Genomic DNA, 19,867 nt, shown 5'->3' with positions numbered 1-19,867 from the left:
CCTGAGTGTGACCGGCCTGAAACGACGTACTTCACGGCACTCAGCTCTGATGGCAGTCACGGGTATGGCTCTGAGCCCAGGAGCCTGAGCCCGCAGGCAGGGCAGCGTGAGAGGCTTCTGCATCTGTTGACAAATTTCATTTTCTGCTCAAACTGCCAAGGGCATGTCTCCCAGGGAAAGACGGATCTGGCCCCGGAGCTACACTCTGGTCCCAGGGGAAGGATGAAGACAAGGACGAGAGATGTCCTGGGAGGGTGTCCACTCTCCTCCCACCCCCTCGTCACCGAGCCACCGCAGGGGGGCACCTCTGAAGGAGCTCAGGGCCTACGGACAGTGAGACGGTGCCACGTGATGGATGCCGCGCTGGACGGGAACGAAGGGTGCCTGACCGGGTGCGTGCGAGGCCCAGCGAAGGCTTCCCAGAGGAGGACAGCCCAGCCAGGGGTCAGCCGCACGGAGGGAGGGAGGGAGGGAGGGAGGGAAGTGCCAGGCGCAGGGAAGCACGTGCAGGAGGCCCTGGAGGGCAGGGCACGTGTGTGGAGCAGCCCCACACCACACACACACCAGCAGCTTTGCGGGGGGAGGCCCATGACATAAGCCAGCAGAAGTGCTGCCTTTCGAGGTCTGTGGGGACCTCTGTGGGAGGCGTGGGGGGTTTGTACGCAGAGGTGGCCGGGACCCTGTGTGGACAGGCAGAGAAGTCCCTCTCTGGCTGCGATGGTGGTGGGCGTGGCTATGATTCCTCAACCTGCATCCCGGATGAACAGCACTGGTCTCACCATGGGGTGGGGCGACCGCAAGGACGGCCCCCGGACGGCCTCCCCAAAAGTACCGAGTCCGAACCTCCTCCGCACACGCTCCCGGTGATTCATAAGCACCTGGATGTTGGGAAAGCACCGAGCCGAGGCTGTTGCAGTGACTCCGGCCAGAGACGACGCTGGTTCTCCCCAGGGTGGCGGCAGAAGGGCTGAAGCTGACCGACAGAAACACCAGCAGGTGGGCCCACGGGACCTGCCGTTAGATGGGACGGTGGTCAAGTTCTCAGCCAGGGAACCACATGCTAGAACCTGAAGACCTCGCTGGATTTAGGAACGTGGCCGACCGTGGTAGACTGATCCCAGGGGCAAGGGGGCGGGTGGGGGAGGCAGAGACCACATTTCAGGGGACTCAGAGGGGCACCATGGGAACATCCACCTGCAAGGAGCTGGGCAGTAAAGTGCGGGGGGAGGAAAGTGGGGGGGGGGGGGCTGCCGGGTAAGTGTCGTCAGCACGAGGGCTCCCGAGTGAGACCAGTTTATTTTTATTTTTATTTAAAAAAAAATTTTTTTTACATTTATTTATTTTTGAGACAGAGAGAGACAGAGCATGAACGGGGGAGGGTCAGAGAGAGAGGGAGACACAGAATCTGAAACAGGCTCCAGGCTCTGAGCTGTCAGCACAGAGCCCGACGCGGGGCTCGAACTCACGAACCGTGAGATCATGACCTGAGCCTAAGTCAGACGCCCAACCAACTGAGCCACCCAGGCGCCCCTGGGACCAGTTTACACCTGACAGCTGGTGCGCAGGAAGCTGCTCATAGGGAGGGCAGATTTCAACTGCTGGTCTGCTCTCTCCGTGAGGTGGGGCCAGGCCCCCTGCAGGGCCGGAGGTCAGAGAGGCAGGCAGGAGGCCTGGAGGCCGGGGAAGGTCCCAATGGAAACAGTGGAGGGGGGAGGCCGCCAGGGATTGAGAGGTGATGCAGGGGGGGCTTCCAGGGAGTCATGTTTGGAAGCAAGAGTGAGGAGCGCAGGCGGGAGTCCAAAGGTTTCTGCCAACAGGAGACGCCTTCTTTGACACGGAAGGAGAGTCGTCTTCCAGCTCAGGGGGGGGAGGCAGGTTGCTTAGTAGGAAAAAAAAACACACACTCTGCAGCCCAATCGCCAGGGTCTGGACCACCCGCCCCACCCGGAAGCACGTCAGCCGCGACCCCTGGCCTAGCCTTACCTGGCGCCAGCGCGCCGATGACACATGTACTACACGGCATGCGGAGCAGGGGTCAGCATCCCTGGTGGGGCACTGACACCGTCCGGAGGCGGGCTCTCGTGTCCCCGTAGGCCTGTGCAGTGCTCTTTTTTAATAGCGCTAAGCGTAATAAGTTAGAAAACGCCACACTTGAGAACCATGAATTTTTAGCTTTTCCTGGGAATAAGATGTGATATGCAGGGTTTATCCTTCCCTGCTCGTGGGCCGAGTCCCTGCTGCCCCTTGTCAATCAAGTCCCCTTCCCAACATCCCGGTGGCCATGGAAACCGCATCCTGGTGTGTACCTTCCCCCGCTCCCGTGCCCCAGGCTCTGAACCCTGCAATATGGACCTGCTGACTGCGGTCTGGCTTGTCAGTGCTGGGCCTTGCCAGCTGTCAAACATTTTGAGCATCAGCTTTGTTTGCGGGCGTTTGAGTTTGCGCTTCTGTGTTAAAGGAGCCAGGATTCTCTTTGAACTGCCCTTTGAGACTGTGGGATGTGAGGAAAGGGCACTCTCTTTCCTGTGCCCAAAGAAGTGAGGTGAGACGTGTGTTAGGACCCACCAAGGTTAACAGCGACCACGTATCTGAAGAAAGAGGGATCTGCTCAAAAGAGAAAACAAGACTGCACGGGGAGCTGGTTCCCACACCCTCCGAATGGAGGTCTCTCTCTCCCAGCCCCTGCCGGAGTCACGTGGAAATCCCCCGACTCCTCCAGTTTGAGAGTCTAGTCAGTGGGTCCCTGGGCACCTCCGACCCAAGCGGCAAAGTGTCTCGTGCCTACGGGGAGCCCAGCGTCAACCTCGTGATCGGGTCTGAGCGGGACCAGACCAAGCGTTATGAGGTCGGAGCTTTCGATGAGTTCATCATCTGGGAACGGGCCCTGACCCCGGACGAGATCGCGATGTACTTCACAGCTGCCGTTGGTCAGTGGGCACAGGGGTGGGGGGTGGGCTCGGGCCAGCTCTGCCCGTCTCTGGGAGGACAGGGCTCCTTCCGTCCGCCTCCCTCACTAGCATTTCTCGCTCCGCGCTCTCCTAAGGGGACCGTCTGCGCCGCAGGCTGAGAGGCATCCTAATGAACCTCATAAATACAGCCGTTTCTCTAGAACACCTGTTCCCCAGGATGGAGAAACTGGCACCTTAACGGAGACACACTGAGACAGATATTGTCTTGCTGATTGTTATGGGGTTTTGAGGTGTACTTGATGGATGATTATAGAAAGTTTGGGGTGGTGATTACTCTGGGTTCATTAGTGCATCTGAATACTTTTGATCAAGAATTTCACCACATGCCTCCTGCGCGCCGGCTCTGACGGGCCTCACGATGCCCGAGGACGCCCCCTTCCTGCCCACTCAGGGCGGTGCTTCAGAGCTGCTCCCTGTCCCCACCCCCCCGCAGGTGGACCGACCTACAGAAGATCCTCCTCCCACCAGGATAGGCCGTGGGACGTGGGGAGACACTTCTCCCTTCTCCCCCCCATCAGTGAGGTAGGCTTGAGAGGTACTCAGCACACGGCACCTATGCAGACAAACCGGAACAATGCACGGCAGACCCCAGCGAAAGTTCCAGGGCTCCAGGGCGGCTCCTCGCTCGGTCAGTTCCCTCCATCCACCCCGCCCCCCCCCCCCCCAGTTCCACCACAATTTTTTCAGGAGACAGTGCACTTTCTCTTCTTAAAGAAGGGCTGTGGCTTATGAGTTTCCATACGCAATCGTCTGCCAGAAAGTCTGCCGAACTGACAGCCAGAACAACGGGGCAAGTTCAGGGCTAGGGGGTGAATGATCTGGGTCCCCGACCGCGGCCTGCCCTTGCTCAGGTTCTGAACTTGAGTGGCTCGCTTGACACGGAATCGCAGCTCTTTTAATTTCAAGTGACAGAAAATCCATCTCCAGAAGGACTGAAGTAAGACAGGAGGGGTAAGGAGAAGTCACTTTAGGGACTGCTCGATCCAGGAGCTCCGAGGACGTTACCAAGGAGTCTTCACTCTATTCACATTCTCCTGCGTTCCCGGCAGCTGTGTTATGGGCGGGGCAACCTCGGAAGCCTGCCCGCTGCCCCCCAGTCCCAGCTTCACCTCTCAACAGCCTCAGCAGAACGGAGAATTTCTCTTCTCCGACAGCTGCTATAAAGGGGAAGGCCTGACTTTTCTCGGCAAAGGTGGTCCGTGTGCCTCCAGGAGCCAATCACCGTGACTGGGGAGACAGAGGCGGGACAAGGTGTACAACCAGCTGACAGGCCCAGGCCGGGGTCACCAGTGACCTCCCTGAGACGGCGGCAGGGTCAGGCTCACCCAAAACACAGGGAAGGGAGGGCACCCCGAGGGCGAGGGCGCATCAGACAGGCTGGTCTGGAGGCGGAAACAGATCCCCTGCCGGCAAAACCAGCATGCGTTCCTTTCGCCCTTTGAGATTTCCGTCTTTTGGCTTCCACGGTGAAAAGTGGGATTTGTTCTCTTTCACAGAAGCGACAGAAGGACTAGAGAGAGTGTCGCGCAGGGGGAAAAATGTGAATCTCCTGCATTTTATTTAGAATTCAGAGAGTCGTTACTTTGAGACCAAGATGCCATTTGTGTTTCTATGATCGAAAGCCTCACACAAATCCCACCTTTCCCACGGTTTGCAGCTCTAGTAACTTGGGAAGGAGCTGCCGTGGTTTCTAGGAGCTGTCATGGCAAACCTCCGTCTGCAGAACATCTCCGGGCTCAGCAGCCTGTTGCATCGGGGGCACCGTGCGTCCCTCCAGGGAGGCCCTGCCGCAGCGGCACCTTGCCCTCCAGCCCGGCAGAGGTGACGGTGGTTCTCTGCCAGATTCAGGGAAACCCTATCAGCAGAGGTCCTGGGGGGCAGCCTGCACCTCTTCTGACCCCGTCCAGATGCATTAGAATCCCAAGCGTCCCGCGCGGTTCCCAACGACTAAATGGGTCCCTGCTGAGTAAGGACACACAACGGCGCCCGCTACAGGAGGAGGAACTTACCAAGCCTTTTCTCATCTCCTTTTCCCTGCTGAGCACAGATCCGGAGTCACAGGACAAACCACGTGTCCGCGCGTCCGGAAGCGGAGGGAGGAGCCCGCGTTCCCGGGTTTCGTCCGATCGTGCGCGGAGCACACGAGGTTCCGGGAAGCAGGACCACCGACGGGCACGGATTTCAGGAGGCTCAGCTGAGGGCGTGGACACGGGCCACAGTCTGACAAGTGCTACAAGGGACCGTCCTCAGCTACAGGAGCCCCGTGACTCCGGTGTCGGAGAAGCCTGGGTTTGGGTCGCTTCTCTCTCTCTGCCAGCCTCAGTCTCCCCATGTGGGCCACGGAACAGCTCCACCGTCCGAGCCGGGCATCCTGGAGGCGGGTGGCCGTGGGGGCCTGGCTCTGCCGCCCCGCTCATGTCTGGCGGACACGCCTCAGTCCCCGGCAAGCCTCAGGCCTCCTGCTCTGCGTCCAAAAGGCCGGGGTGACCCCGGGACCACACCCCTCCCCCCACCGCGTCGGGGCGGAACCCAAGGCGCGGCACCTCCCCTCCCATCCAGCAGGGGAATCTTTCCCATGATTCCCCCTGCAGGCAGTCCCTCGCAGTTCGTTGGCCAAGCTTGGGTCACATGATGGCCTACACCAATCACCGGGCAAGTGGCCCAAGATTGGCACGACGGCTCAGCCAATCATAAAAAGCTATGGGCAGGGTCAAGGCTGCTCCTCTCTGAGGACTTCCAGGCTCCCCGCAGGATACGCTTCTGGAGCAGGTGTACGGTGGAAAGAATGTTCCAGAAGTCCCCATGCCGCCCCAGGGGCAGCTCTGGGACGCACTAGGAGACCTGCCCCGGAGCCACCGTGGTTCGCTCCTGCCTGCACACTGTCTCCCCTGGCCTGTGGAGAGCGGGTGGATGCCGTGGTAGCCTCAGCCGCACGATAGCGGGGTGTGGAAAATCGGGGTGTGGGGGCGGGAAATGGGGAGAGACAGACCGCAGGACAATCAGAGTCGGGGGGAGAGGAAGGAGCTGGGGACAGGGCGGGACAGGCAGGAGTCAGGCCAAGGCCAGACGTGCACACGGACTCTCCACGAAGCCAGTTGAGCGTGGATGAAGGTGCCCACTGGGGCGGGGCTTCCCAGAAGGGTGACAGGGCGGCTGGCCCCCCCCATGCTGGTGCGTGGATGGTGTCACCCTCCTGATGTCTGCGTCGGGAGCCCGGGATCCAAACGGGAAGCGTGTCATTGTCAGTCTCGCCACCACTCGCCCCCTCGCTGCCGCAGTAACACGTCACCTGTCGGAGGCCGAGCACCGAGGCGTCTACTTCTCACCGGTGCCGGGTCCAGCACGGTCAGTGGGGGTGCCCTCCACGCAGTGACACAGGGGCCCCGGCTGCGTCCGTCTCACCCCGGGGCTCCCAAGGTCGGGCCGGGACCTGCTCCCGACCTCCAGCCTCGCAGTGGCCGCTCGTCTTGGTGCAGACGGTCTGGAGCCCCTTGGCCTGGGTGACCGGACGGGGCTCACTGTCCCGCTCCTCTGTGTGACCTCTCTGGTCACTTCCCTGTCCCAGAAATGGGTGGTGACGTCACCTCTGTCTCGGCTGGTGGTGAGGACAGATGCTGGCCTGCGATCAGCGCACAAGAAATGCTGCCTGTCGTCATGCTGGACAGCAGGGACGTGACGACAGAACAGAAGCCCGTTGGCGCGCGTTCGAAGCACCGGTGTGACTGTGAGGTCGTCGTTGCCTCCTCGCGGACCAGCCTCACGGTGCGAAGCGGCGGACGGTCGCGGCTCCGCCCCGGCCTGGACCCGCAGCCTGCAGCCCAAGGTCACCAGCGGAGTCTCCTTTCCCACGCGGGGAGCAGCCGTCCTGTCCGGCGTGAGCACCGCGTGTAGGGGGGCAGAGGGGCTGGGGGGGGGGCAGTCACTGAGGAAAAGGGGCTCCGGGTCGGATCTCATCCCGACGCGTGTCTTTGGTGTGTATTACACGGCACTGCGTGTCTCCGCCGCCCTTTCGCAGGCGGTCTCAGGCCGGGGGAGGGGCTTCGGATGCGCGGCGCCCCGGGTTCTGCCCTGCCCTGCCTCGGTCGCGTCTCCTGATGAGGGAGTGGCCCAGCCGGAGAAGGGGAGGCTCCGGCTGTTCTCCCCCTGGGACCCCCCTGCGCGCCTCCTGGAGGCCCGTTCTGCATCCGGGAAGCATGGGAGGAGTCAGGACGCAGTGCTGGGTCAGTGCTGGGGCAGGGGTGCGTGCTGCGAGCCGCCTCCACTCCCCCCCCCCCCCCTCTGGACCAGCACGGCCTCACTGTGTGACGGGGGCATCCTGGCTGCATCCTGGCTGTTCCAGGCTGTCTTTCAGAGAAAACCCGTTGTTGAAGGAGGGAAACACGGGCCTTGTTCAGTGTCAGATGACAGCCAGGGCTCGGGACTCGCCCCCACGGGGACGCGTGGAAATCTCAGTGGGCGCTTTGGACAGCTGAGCTGGGAGGCACAAGGGGTGCAGATGAGGAAAGAAGAAGCAGGTGGCCGAGTGACCGGGGGAGGGGTTAAATGATTGCAGGTGGCAGGAACGTTGGCACAGTCGTCGTGTATTCAATACCTACTGTAGACCGTCAGTGCTGTCTCAGTTCTGCATCGGCTTTTCTGTACCAGGTGGGATATTTTAATTGCCTTATAAATGACAGAAGACCCAGCCTGAAGTGTCTGAAGCAAAGGCAGACTGGTTCTTTGGCACGTGTGGTTGGCAAGGCCTGTGGGTACGTGAGCTTTGGCCGCAGTTCCGCTCCACACCCGCTTGATGGGAAGCCTCTCCGTTCGGAGCGGCTCACGGTCTCTCCCTTCCCAGGCCTCCTCCCTCGGCACCGCGTCCCCGAGCCAGCATTCCGTCCGAGTGTTGTTGCACCTTCCTTCCTGGACTTGCCTGGGTCACGCGCTCATCCGCGAACAGGCACGGCGGCCTGAGGGAGACGGCGCACTGTTAACTGAGGCCACGTAACGGGTTGCTTCCCAGCCACGGATGGAGTCAACTTCGACTTACGTGGGCTGCAGGTAAGGGAAGGGGCGGTCACCTGGAGGGAAACTGAGGGCCTTTACCAGAAGAACGGGGCAGCTGGGCAGCGGGACAGCAGACGCCCCCTGAAGTGCGTTCAGATGGGCCACCCCGAGAGGTGCCACTGACACGTGCGGATTATTTCGGGCTGAAGGCGTGATAGGAAGTTATGAAGAAGCAGATACAAGAGAAAACTCCCTGCTCTGCACCTGTTTGCCCAAAGTGAGGACATCGACTCGGAGAGGTGTCTTTTGTCTCCTTTCTGCTGGGAGGAACAGGAGCTAATCTCCAGGGACACACGTGGACCCTCGCCAGCCCAGGGGTCGCGCCTCGGGATCCACGGAACACGGCTCACGGACTTGGCTTCCTCTTCCCTAGCTCCCCGTATGTTTCCCTTCCCACGACATGGTGCCCTGGAAACTCAGAAGTCCTTGTCCTCCTCCCAAAGCTTGTTCTTTTAGTTACGTGTTGCGTGAGCCCAGCGACCAGCCGCCCTTGGAGTTGCTCATCACTGGACGCTCTGGTGGACGTGCGAGGAAACTTCTGCTTCTGCTTCTCTCGTTTCTCTGTGGCCAGTCTGGTTCCCGAGGCCCCGCCGGTGGAGCTGGGAGGTGTAGGGGAGAAAAGATTTTTTATTCTTCCCACCCCCCCCACCACTACGATTTATCACACCATTTTATAATTAGGAAAATTAAAGTTCTGGCGGTACAAGTGGTCTCCCCAAGGTCACACAGATGGTGATGTGGGATTGCTGAGATTCTGTCCCCAGTTGTGTGGACTCTTTCTGTCGTCCGTCAGCTTCCTGGGCCATTCTGCTGGACCTTAACTAAATTGTCTGTTATCTGTGGCCAAGGGATTATATTTCATCTTTCTGGATATGCCTGTAGGTTCCAGAACAGAGTCTTAAATAGAGTAGCGTTCAGCGATAGAATTGAAAATTTCACCCAAAAGGATCACTGGCTCAATAATTTGAAGTTTAATATTAGGTTTTAAACCCATTTTCTAGCTGAATGCCCTCCTTTGCCATTTTGTAATAATGTCCCTTTTATTTTCAAGGGTTGCTGAGGCAGTGGATTTCAAAGACCCTGTGATGCCTGTACGTAGTCACCGTCTTTCCCTGGAGGCATCACCACCCACTCTCCCAGGACTTGTTAGGCTGTTTCCTCACCACCAGCCACGCCATGTGCAGATGGGTGACTTTCCCTTCTCTGACTTGGTTTTGCACTTAGGACAGTTGTTTTTCCTTGTGATCACAAGGAGAGCTTTTGGTGGCGGGGGGGAGGGGAGGGTGCGGCGCGCAGTGGGCCGAACGGGGAAGCGCTCCTTCCTTTTCTCCGTCTGTAGCAGAAAAGCCCCTCCAGTGGCAGCCAGGGCTGATCTCTGGGTGTTAACGTTGAGTAAAGAGCATCTGAGGCCATGTTGAAGATTTCATAGAGTGGCCCTGCAACGAGGAACGTGTGAATGAATAGAAAAGATGTGGTTTGGGGGCGGGAGAATATGCTTCCTTGGGGGAATGGGGATAAATTGGCCAATTCTCCGTGACCTTGCGTGACGGTCCGAGGCGAGAGAAGCAATGCCTTCTACCTGAGAAGCACTTTTGGGAACGTAGACTAGGCTGTTAAGGTTGGCCCTGTTGCATCAAAACTTCAGTTCCCTTCTACGGCAGCTTTCTCTTTCAACGGGTGAAAATGCCCAAGTCATTGATAACGTAGGTGTGAACTGTGTGCTCGCTTTTTAAAAAGTTTCTTTTTAGCTGACTTAGTAACCTTCTCCCAAAAGTTGTGTTTGTTTCATATCTGCAGTCACTGCAGCTACAGTTCAGGGTGTTCCTGAAACGCCCGCTGACTCTGAGGTTGTGATCTTACCGAGACAGTTACCGAGGAGGAGGCAAGTATGCGTGATAAAGAGAAGAGAAGTTAAAGAAGAATTTTTGCAAGGAGCTTCGATGCAGTTCTATCCACACGTTCATTCTGTTCCATCCCACCCCTTCCACTCACTTCACCCATTCCGTTCACTCTGTTCCATCCCTCTGATGATTGTTAGTGTCTTGCCACACGCCAGACACCAAATCTATGCGAGTGCCCCTTTTGTTTCGATAGCAGTCGCCCTTCCGTCCCCATCTCAGAAGACCACAGCCACTGATCAAGTCATAGATTGTTGACTGCACTCGGGACGATGAGGACTGTCACTCTCACTGCCATCTCCTGTTCCAGCCTCCCTGGGTCCATACTTGAGGACCTTTCCTCCCCACGACACTCATTTGAGCATAATTCCCTGGAGATTCATCCAAATTTTTGCCTACGTCAGCAATTCATTCCTTTCCATCGTTGCACAGTGTTCCACGGCCCGGGTGTAGTTTGTTCGGCCATTCACCCGTTGAAGGACAGCAGGGCTGTCTCAGGTTTTGGGGCCGTTATGAATAGAGCTGCTGGAAACATTCACGTGCAGTTTCCTGTAGGAACATTTCTTCTCTCTGGGAGAAACGCCCAAGAGCGCAGTCGTGGGATAGTGTGGTTGTAGGTTAGTTTTTTTTTTGTTTTTTTTTTTTTTAATTTTTTTTTTCAACGTTTTTTATTTATTTTTGGGACAGAGAGAGACAGAGCATGAACGGGGGAGGGGCAGAGAGAGAGGGAGACACAGAATCGGAAACAGGCTCCAGGCTCCGAGCCATCAGCCCAGAGCCCGACGTGGGGCTCGAACTCACAGACTGCGAGATCGTGACCTGGCTGAAGTCGGACGCTTAACTGACTGCGCCACCCAGGCGCCCCATGTTGTAGGTTAGTTTTATATGAAACTGCCAATCTGGTTTCCACGGCAGCTGTACCATGACACGTCCCCGCCAGCAACGTGTGACTGACCTGATTCCCCACCTTCTAAGCATTTGCTGTTCTCGCTCGCAACTTTCTATTTCAGCCGTTCCGACAGATGTGTGGTTTTCGTTTGCGTTTTCCTGGTGGTTAGCGACGTGGAGCATCTTTTCATGGGTTTATTTGCCATTCATACGTCCTCTTTGGTGAGACGTCTGTTCCTGTGGTTTGTGCAGTCTCTAATAGGATTGTTTGTGTTTTCACTGGTTAACTCTGAGAGTTGTTAACGTATTCCGGACATTATTTCGTTGTCAGATGTACGGTTTGCCAGTGTTTCCTTCCAGCCTGTAGCTTGTCTCTCCGTCCTCTTCACATGGGCTCATGCAGAGCTGAGGTTTTCAGTTTGGGTGAGGGTCCCTCCTAGACAGCCCACTTCTAACCTGTTGACTTGACCTCCAGACTTTCCCGGTCTCCACCCACCTTTCTCCATCTCCATGGGTCCCTTCTAAAGCTGTGTGCTGTGGGCTCCTCCTCCCATAGTCCCGGTGGCCCTCCCTTCTCCACCCTGGAGGTGTTGGTAGAACCTCCCAGAGAAGGCCTCCTACAGACCCTCCCTGCAGGCAGACGCAGCCCATCTCACGCCCTCCGCCAGGCATCAGACGAGGCGGCTGATGGCTTCCGAAACAGACGTGTCAGAATTTGCCATTTGTAGTCAGTTGCCAGTGGACTTTAGAACCTAGGTGTCATGTTTTTGCCTCGTGTAAAGTTTCTTTTTTATTATCCTGAGTTTTATTTTGAGAGATGGCAGGAAATTGTCATATTAACATTAGAGGAACGTATTCTGTTCTCGTTTTGGCCAGTTATATGCGTTCTTCTATGTTAGTGTCGTTTTTCTTTTCTTTAGTGGCGGTGATCGGCATAGTGAATTTAGGCATTTATAAACCATTGCTTGCCAGAGTTTCTTTGTTAGCTTCTTAATTCTCATCGTCTGGGAGCAGGAAACTTCATAACAGGAATAGTGAGGCTTTCCCGTAGGCTAAGGTCTAGATCAGCCACTGGGACCGGCGTCCTCTGCAGACCGCACAAGCGGCCTGCACGCACCCCGGCCAGTAGCTGCCGGCTGTCACAGTTCAGACAGGATGTTAGCAGAGGAGAACGTGGATTAAGGTGGAGTCTCCCGTTTCTGGTGCGGGAGATCTGGAGACGAGACAGCAGTTATTAGAGAGATTTTTTTTTTTAAACCAACGGAAAATTTCTTCTGTCTTTCCTCACAGCCGTGGGAGATTCCAGACTTCAGCATCAGAAATGTATTTGAACCCAGCAGTCTCAGTAGTGTATTTGTCACAAACGGGGCTAAACCGACCGGCACGGCCAAGTTACATCTGGGTAATGAGCCAAGAGTCTGCTCTTCCCGCTGAAAGTGGGATTTAACTTGGCATTTCATCAGAAAGAGGAGAAAATGCATGTGTTTTCACATTTTCTCATTTCCGACCGTCTGAGCACCAGTCAGCACCCCAAGCTATCAAGTCAGAATGCAGTGGAACTGTTCTGTGAGGTGCGGAGCCACATTCCTGACTCGGGTATGTCACCACCGGGCCGTGCTTCGGTCACTGTCTCTGGAGCACCACGGGAGGCGGGGTCTAGGGAGGACCACGACTGGCTCTGCAGATCCGAAATGACCCCGGGCGACACACCCACCGAGCAGGCTCGGGGAGGTCTCGGCTCGTGCAGGAGTCTGCTGTGCTGCCCTCCGGCATTTCAGGACGTCTTCGGTGTCGCCAAGAACACACGTCCTGCGGAGAGATGATTTTCCTGGTGGGCAAGTGTGACTTGAGGCCAAGTGCTGTCTCCTCCTGGCAGGTTCCTTGGAGCCCTGAGCAGACGGATCTCCCGTGGACTTGCCGGAACACGGAGCTGAGAGCCTGCTCCGTGTGAGTGAGGCCACTGTGGCTTTCAGGGCATTTGACATCGAGCACGTGTTTTCGGGGACCCAGAAGAAGAAGAGCCTTCAGGGCTCTTTGAGGAAGGACTTGCGAGAGAAGAATGTGAGTGTGAAGGGGGAGGATAAACACAGACCACCCAGTGCAGTCCCTGGTCTAGTGGCAGAAACGGGGGTGCAGTTCGCTGAGAAGTAGCTGTCGCACAAGCAGCACGGGGAGCCCTGAGTGCCACCTCCTGCAGACACACGGACACCTGGGTCCCCTCCTCCCCTGAGCACCACCTCCTGCAGACACACAGGGACACCTGGGTCCCCTCCTCCCCTGAGCACCACCTCCTGCAGACACACAGGGATACCTGGGTCCCCTCCTCCCTTTATCGGGCTGTCCGGCAGCTGCTTGCAGATGTGCGTTTCTCCTGAAAATCAGCTAAGCCTGCAGGATTCTCAGCTTTAAAACAGAAACAAAAACGCCTCCATGGATCTGCCGGCAATGGGCCTGCATTTCCGCGGCCGGAGCTGCCGGCAGGCACCGCCCCATTTGCACACCGCCCTGCCCGCTTCATTGTCTGTCACCTTCCCGGCCTGTTGGCCCCTGAATTGAACCCTGCTTCCCGGCAGGAATTACCCTCCATTTCCGGTCTGTCCCGCTCGCTAGCCCCGCCTGTGGCCGCACGCTTCCGCGGAGCTCTGCTCACGGCTGGCCTGGTCCGAAGTGTCTCGGCTGCACCTGCTCCTCACCAGGGCACCCACTCTCTTCCGGTTCTCTTCCACACTCAACGCAGACGCATCCTGCCAAGGCCACCGGTGCCCGGGAGTCACTGTATCCGTCTCCCCGTGTGCACCCGGGCCGCCCCGCAGACCCGACACCGTCACCGGCCACCCCTTCCTCTGTGCACCCCCTTCACACATGGCTTTGCCACGTGCGCCCGGGTTTCCTCCTGCCCGGTCTTCCCATCCAGCTCTCCCGCCTCGGCCCGGGTGTTATGTGTCCCACACAGATTCTCCTCTGGTCCCCGGCCTTCGAGACGGCCCACACGTTGAGGGACCCGAAATCCACGTGTGTGCGGCATTCCTGTCTTCTAGCTGCACGTGCGTACGTCCCGGCATTCCCTTGACGTGCGCGGCAGGCCGCTCGTGTGCAGCAAAGTCAGCGAGCCAGGAGCAAGCTCTGTTCCCTCATTCCAGAACTCCCTAGGCGTTTCCGACTTAGTAAATGGAACCCCGGTCCATCGACTTACTCGTCCCTTATATTCTGTCTCCTTCACTCCCCTCATATCTGACCCATCACCAACCTGTTCATTTCTTGCCCAGAATCCCCTGGATTGCCTGGAATCCATCTGCTTTTCCCATCTCCACAGCCTCCACCCCAAGGGAACACAGCATCGTGTCTTGCCTGGTGCCTACACAGCCCCCTGACCGGTCTAGTGGCTTCCACAGATGTTCCCTCACCCCCTCTGCACTCCTGGGGCAGACTGAACGAGCTTTTAAAGAAACACATCTCGTCCTTTGCCCCTTCTGCTGGGGACCTGCTCTGCTCCCCTCACACCTGAGTAAGTAAGGCCCAAGGCCCAGCCTGCCCATCTCAGCCTCGCCTGTACCTCCTTCCTTGTCCGTCCCTGCTCCAGCCCAGGGCCTTTGCACATGCTGTTCCCTCTGCCCGGAACACCCTCCCTGCTCCCCTTCCTGGCCACTCCCAGAGGTCCCCCATATCAGCTCTGCTGTCATTCCTCAAGGGACCTTCCCTGTCCTTTCTGGACCAGGTGGGCATGACTGTGTGGTCTCCTTTCCCTTGGTGACACTTACACACCTCACGGGTCCTTCAGTTCCTATTTGTCTTTTCCACTAGATTGTCAGCTCATGTGTTTTTGTTTGTCACGAGATGCACAGCAGTGACCATAGGAATTCATTAAATACACATAGGATGAATGAATGAGATACAAATAATAACCTCGTAGCTGGAAATCAGAGGCTAGAAAGGGTGAATGCGAGAGCGAGGCTGTGGGGGCTGCAGGACAGGTCTCTGAGACCCCAGGTTCTGCTGCCCCCATCCTCACACGCACCCATCCCTTCCCTGTTCTCTTCCGGAGGAGGATTCCGGCCTCCGTCTGCATCCGCCTGTGGGGTCTCTGTTCTCATTGCTGTTCGTGCCTCAAGAAGCAAACATGGCATGTTCCTGAGTCGTCATACGACACACACACGTCCGTTAGTCACCCAGGAGGCTCAGTTCATCAAGAGATTTGGAGGCAGGTACACTGCAAAGTCAGCCACTTAAATTGCGGGACTATTATTCTCTTTTGAGAAAAAACCGTACACAAAATTAATGATTCACAGTAAAAGCCTGGGAGTGTATGCTCCTTTGTTGGGACACAGACTGCTCAGTTGTTAAGGGTGTAGGTGATTCTCTGAGACAGTAATGACAACGCGGGTAAAGGTTTTATTCTCACGGTTCACTGCTGTTAGCGTCACTGGAGAAGGCGGGGTCGCGGCATGGAGAGTCACCATATCACGGTCACCGTGGATTGTGTCGTGTCACTGAAGCGCCCTCCGCCTCTGTCTCGTGCGGCCGGTGTGGCCCGGTTGCCGGCCCGCTCGGGTCAGGCACGTGGAGCCGCGTGTGCTCACGAGTACCCTGCGTCCCCCGGCGGCAACATCAGGTGCTTTGACTTGGTTCTTCTGTGATTTTTTTCCAGTTGTTGAAGCACGTGTGGACGACTCACCAGGCCCTTGTCGGCGCATCGGCAGACTGGAAACGCTGCTCGCCCTTTCCACGTGGACCAGTGTCCTCACGCCGGGGCCTGGCCAGGGGCTCGCTCCCCATGTCTGAGGGCGCCGAGTCCCCGCTGCGGCCGCTGGCTCAGGGCCCAGCTGGGGTCCGACGGAGGGGGCGGCAGAGCGGGGCTGCAGTGCAGGAGTGCTTCCTGGTGGCGATGGTGAGGCGGCCTCCTGAGGACGCGGGTGATGGGGCGGCGTCTCCCCTCCACTCTCCTCTCGTGTCTTCATCGGTAAGGATGTTTGAACACGAGTGACCCTGACTGACCCTGGCTGCTTGATGCAGAAGAGGAAACAGCTCGGGTGACCTGGAAGGGCAGTGGGGGCAGGGCTGACCGAATGCCATCAGAACGTCCCCTCCCAGCTCTGGTGGCAGCTTCACCGCAGCCGGATAGAGGGTGCACAGCCGGCTGGGTCCCTGGTGACAGGAGTCCCCTCCAGGGGGCTGGTGCCCTTGGTGAAAATCAGGGCGCAATGAGCCAGGAGGTGGGTCTGGAGATGCGGGTGCAAGTTCTCCTGAGCTCTGGGCCAGGTGGGTGGGCAGGGCGTGGGCACAAGGCGGGGGGGCCGGGGGGGGGGGGCAGGTGAGTGGGGCCCAGGTGACGTACTTGTGAACCCCTTCAGCGGGGCGCTAGTAGGTCAGCGTGAGGCAGAGGGATGGACAGAAATGTGAGTCAGCGGGTGAGGGGCATGGAGGTCACCGGTTAGGACCCTCCTGGGCAGCTCCGCGGGGCAGAAGCCAGGCCCCTTAAAGCCTACTTTCCACTCTGAGTGGAACCGATCGCCGTTAGCGGAAAATAAAATGGAAACGTTTGGCTTGTTATTCATGACAGCCCTGGAGCCAGGCTCTAAATTAGATCAGCCTCTCGCAGTGTTTTAAACCTGTGCCGGCTCTCACAGAATAGAAAATATTATCTCCTTGGGAGGTGCCGCTGCGGGCCCCTCGGGGCCGTGTCTCTGGTTGAGGAGCTGGGTATCCGCAAATGTTCCATCCGAGGACGTGTTAGGGAAGTCCGCTTTGCAGTTTGTGTTATTAAAACAATATTTTTCCCAGCGGAAGACCGTTTGAGAGAGACACAGAGAGAGAGAGAGAGACAGAGATTACTTATATCGATCCTAAACTCTTTTGGTCAGACCTAGGCTATAAAGCAGTTTAATAAATTAGCAAGGAAGGTTTTTTTTCTGGCTGTGGAAAATGTGTGTCTCCTGAGAAATGCCGCTGGAAACAAGCGGTTAGGATGGTTAGTGCTCACCCTGTACTGTTACAGAGGATGTGGCCGCAAAGCCCGCTGCCCCGGCCCTGCAGCCGATGACTCAGGAGTGGGAGCGGGGAGGACACAGCGTGGAAAGGTCAGAGGTCCCTTCGGAAGCCTCATGTGATGCTCAGCAAATGACGTGTTAGAATGTCTGCATTGGAGAAAGTCGACCCAGGGTGTCTGGGATAGATGATTTGTAATCTGGGCAAGAGGCACCTGGACAGAACATTCCAGAAGGAGGGCCGGAAGCGACAGTTGGGATGCTTTTGATGCAGATGGAGGGTGGAATGTGACACAAGACCTCGGGGGGCCCCAGGATGGGCCCCAGCCGAACGGCTGTGGTCCTGCATCCATGCCAAGACCTCACCTGAGGTGTTTGTTCCACAGTAAAACAAGTCACAGATCTCAGGAAGCAAGCAGTGTAGGCAGCATCCGCCATGGCCAAGGAGGCGGGAGAGGAGGGCCAGGGAATGTCGCCACCCCCCGACTCCAGGTGGGCAGTCCGCAGGGGGCGGGATCTGAGCCCAGGAGAGAGGACTCCGGACTGAGGCTGGGTCGCCCACAGCTGTCAGAAGAGCTGGATGAAATCAGGAGGGATGGTCCCGTGACACACTAACGTAAGGAAATGGCTATGCTGTCCCCTGGTGTGGTGACAGTCCGCAGGCCCAGCTGCACCCACCTGGAGCCCCCGTGGCACATGGGGAGAGCTTCAGTCTCGGCCCCAGAAAAGGATCACGTGGGTCTGAGCCGACTGGTGGCCCAAGGGATGCTTGGGACCAAAGGGTCGTGGAAGGTGTCTTGGTCCTCGGGCAACTGCCACAGGACACGGCTGGTGGGATGAGCATGAACAGTAGACGTGTGCTCCATAAGTCCGGAGGCTGGGAGTGCGAGATCGGGGCCGGAGAGATAGCGCCCGCATGTGGAAGGGGCCTGGGAGAGCCACGGACTGACGCGGGTGGAGAGCATGAGGTCTGACACCCCATCAGCCCCAGCCCGCTGGACCCGTGTAGCCTCGGCTTCCAAGTGAAGAGTGGGCTTCCGTTCTGGGCACTGATTTGACATCTGACCCCAGTGGATCCCCCCTTTCCAGCCCCCCTCGCAGCCCCCTCTCCTCCCACCTCCCGGAGCGCGGGGCCTCCAGCCTCCAGCCGGGACCCCCAGGTGGAGTCCCCACAGCGGCGAGGGGACGGCTCCCGTGAGAACATCCCGTGGGGCAGGGGCGGCGGGGGCTCTGCTGGACTTCACTCGTGCCCCTGGGCCCTGCTGCTCAGCCTCGGCAGAGAGGGGCTGTGAGGCCCCGTCTGAGCACCAGGCCAGCGTGACTCTGCGGGCCGCGCTCAGGCCTGGGTGCTTGGCGCAGGGGGAATGGGGAGTGGGCGTCCCCATCGCTGTCCTTGCGGCCAGACCTGCCCACGTGCTCTCCCGGGGCAGCCGCCTTTCTCCCGGGCGGTGTCTGGACGGGGGTCCTGTGGGCCGACAGCCTGATACGTGGTGTTAAGTTCTGTGAAGGCCTGACGTTTTACTTCTGGTTCCCTTCCCTCTTAGTCCCCCCTGGCAGCAGTGGCATTTGAGGGTACGAGGGTGAGAAGTATGTGATTTTGTGCTTGTTCAGAACCAACAGCCAGCCCGATGGGATCTCACTTTGCTCGCCACCGGACCCAAGGAGGGCAGTCCAGGGCTGGTGTGGCCGCCGAGGTGCCCTGAGCATCTGCCACAGCGTGTGGCGTGGGCATCCCATGCTCCTCTGTGCTACAAGAGGGCTGCTCCACCTCTCCCATCACAGCTGTGTTCCTGGCAAGACAACGGCGAGGCCGAGTCCACCCCTTAAAGGAACCCGCCACCTAGGATTCCCGCTCCTCTGCCCCCGTCGGGTTGGTGGGAACCATGCAGGTGCCTGAGAGATACGCCCCGCTGGGCACACGCACCTCCCAGTGGGTTCTGTCGTCTGTCGTCTGGGCACGCGCACCTCCCAGGGGGTTCTGTCGCCTGGAGGGAAGGGGCACGCGCATTGCTCAGGCACCATCAGGGCCTGCGGGAGTTGAGAGTGGCTCTGCGGGGCCTCCCTGTGTCGGCCGAGAGGTGGCTTCTGAGCCGAGGCTTGCAGGGTGCAGCAAGGGGCCCCGCCTGGTGGAGACACAGTCAGCCTCCGCGCCTTAGCCTAGTTCTGGTGTCTGCGTCAGTAACCCGTCGAGAGGGAGATTTCGGGGAAGCGTCGCCAGACCCTCCAACCCCTGACACCACGGGTAAGGGCCACCAGGGGACTGGTTCCTGAACCCCAAGGAAACTCTGAGACACGGACAGACGGAGGGAGGTGCGGGTGCTGAAGGGCCGAGCGATCTGCACACGTTAGTGTCTGTCCTAGAAGACTGTGTCTGCCGTGGTTGATCGCGGCCTGCACGGCCGGACACGGCCTGGAGAGCGACTGTCTTAGCCACCGGTGTTTTAACTGCCAGTACGGGTTCTGCGCCTTTGAGTTCTTTCCCTGCCTCTGGACTTGGTGATCAGGTATTTGAGCAGAACCCCAGATCTTTCCAGAGGAACGAGCAGACTGTAGGCTCGCCAGCACGGAGAGGGCAGGACGGCCACTGCAGATATGCTCCTCGTGGTTTGGGGCTTGGGGTGGCTTCATCGCCGTGGACACTCGTGCTGTGGTTACTTTTCTGACCTGGCAGAAGGACGCTCTGGCTGGGACAAGTGGCATGGGCAGTATTAGGCAACAGTTTCTGTTGACAGACACGCTTATGGGTACCTGCGTGTCTGTGTCTTGTTGACGTGTTGTTTGGGGAAGACAGCCTTCGCCCGGCTCATGCCTTAACGCCTCACGTCGCCCTCACGTGGACGCGCTCCGCCGTTAGCAGACGCTTCTCGCCTGTTTCATAATTTCCGCGTGTTTCCCGCAGGTGCCCACTGGCTGGAGCAGAGTGGAGAGCGACTGAAGACCAGCTCACATGGACTGGGTCCTGTGAAGCTCGGACAGGCTGGCTAGTTTCGCAAGAGAAGTGAGGGAGGTGAGGGACAAGAGGAGGAGGGCCCGGCCCCACCGGCCCCACCTGCCCACCTGATCTCTCCCCGGGCCCGGGCCTGTT

The 19,867-nt window shown here is 58.3% G+C and overlaps 2 long non-coding RNA genes across 4 annotated transcripts; one reads left to right on the top strand and one right to left on the bottom strand.

Moving 5' to 3' along the window:
- Positions 1-1,461: 1,461 nt before the first annotated feature.
- LOC122203490 lies at positions 1,462-6,618 on the bottom strand. Its single transcript, XR_006195205.1, has 3 exons — positions 6,411-6,618; positions 1,984-2,178; positions 1,462-1,879 (listed from the first exon to the last, which is right to left on the bottom strand). It is a non-coding gene; the product is annotated as an uncharacterized LOC122203490 (long non-coding RNA).
- LOC122203489 lies at positions 5,942-19,788 on the top strand. Of its 3 annotated transcripts, XR_006195202.1 has the most exons (8): positions 5,942-6,314; positions 6,535-6,843; positions 7,807-8,009; positions 12,678-12,862; positions 13,375-13,849; positions 14,115-14,306; positions 15,447-15,758; positions 19,682-19,788. It is a non-coding gene; the product is annotated as an uncharacterized LOC122203489 (long non-coding RNA). The 3 variants fall into 3 exon arrangements; XR_006195204.1 differs by lacking the exons at positions 5,942-6,314; positions 6,535-6,843; positions 7,807-8,009 and adding an exon at positions 10,745-11,023 and having other exon boundaries at positions 12,092-12,862; positions 13,375-14,306; XR_006195203.1 differs by lacking the exons at positions 5,942-6,314; positions 6,535-6,843; positions 7,807-8,009 and adding an exon at positions 10,745-12,397 and having other exon boundaries at positions 13,375-14,306.
- Positions 19,789-19,867: the final 79 nt, after the last annotated feature.

Source organism: Panthera leo, chromosome D3 (assembly GCF_018350215.1).
Source record: "Panthera leo isolate Ple1 chromosome D3, P.leo_Ple1_pat1.1, whole genome shotgun sequence".
In the NCBI taxonomy this organism is placed as follows: domain Eukaryota; kingdom Metazoa; phylum Chordata; class Mammalia; order Carnivora; family Felidae; genus Panthera; species Panthera leo.
The sequence above is the reverse complement of the archived record's forward strand: the minus strand, read 5'-3'. Positions and strand labels throughout refer to the sequence as shown.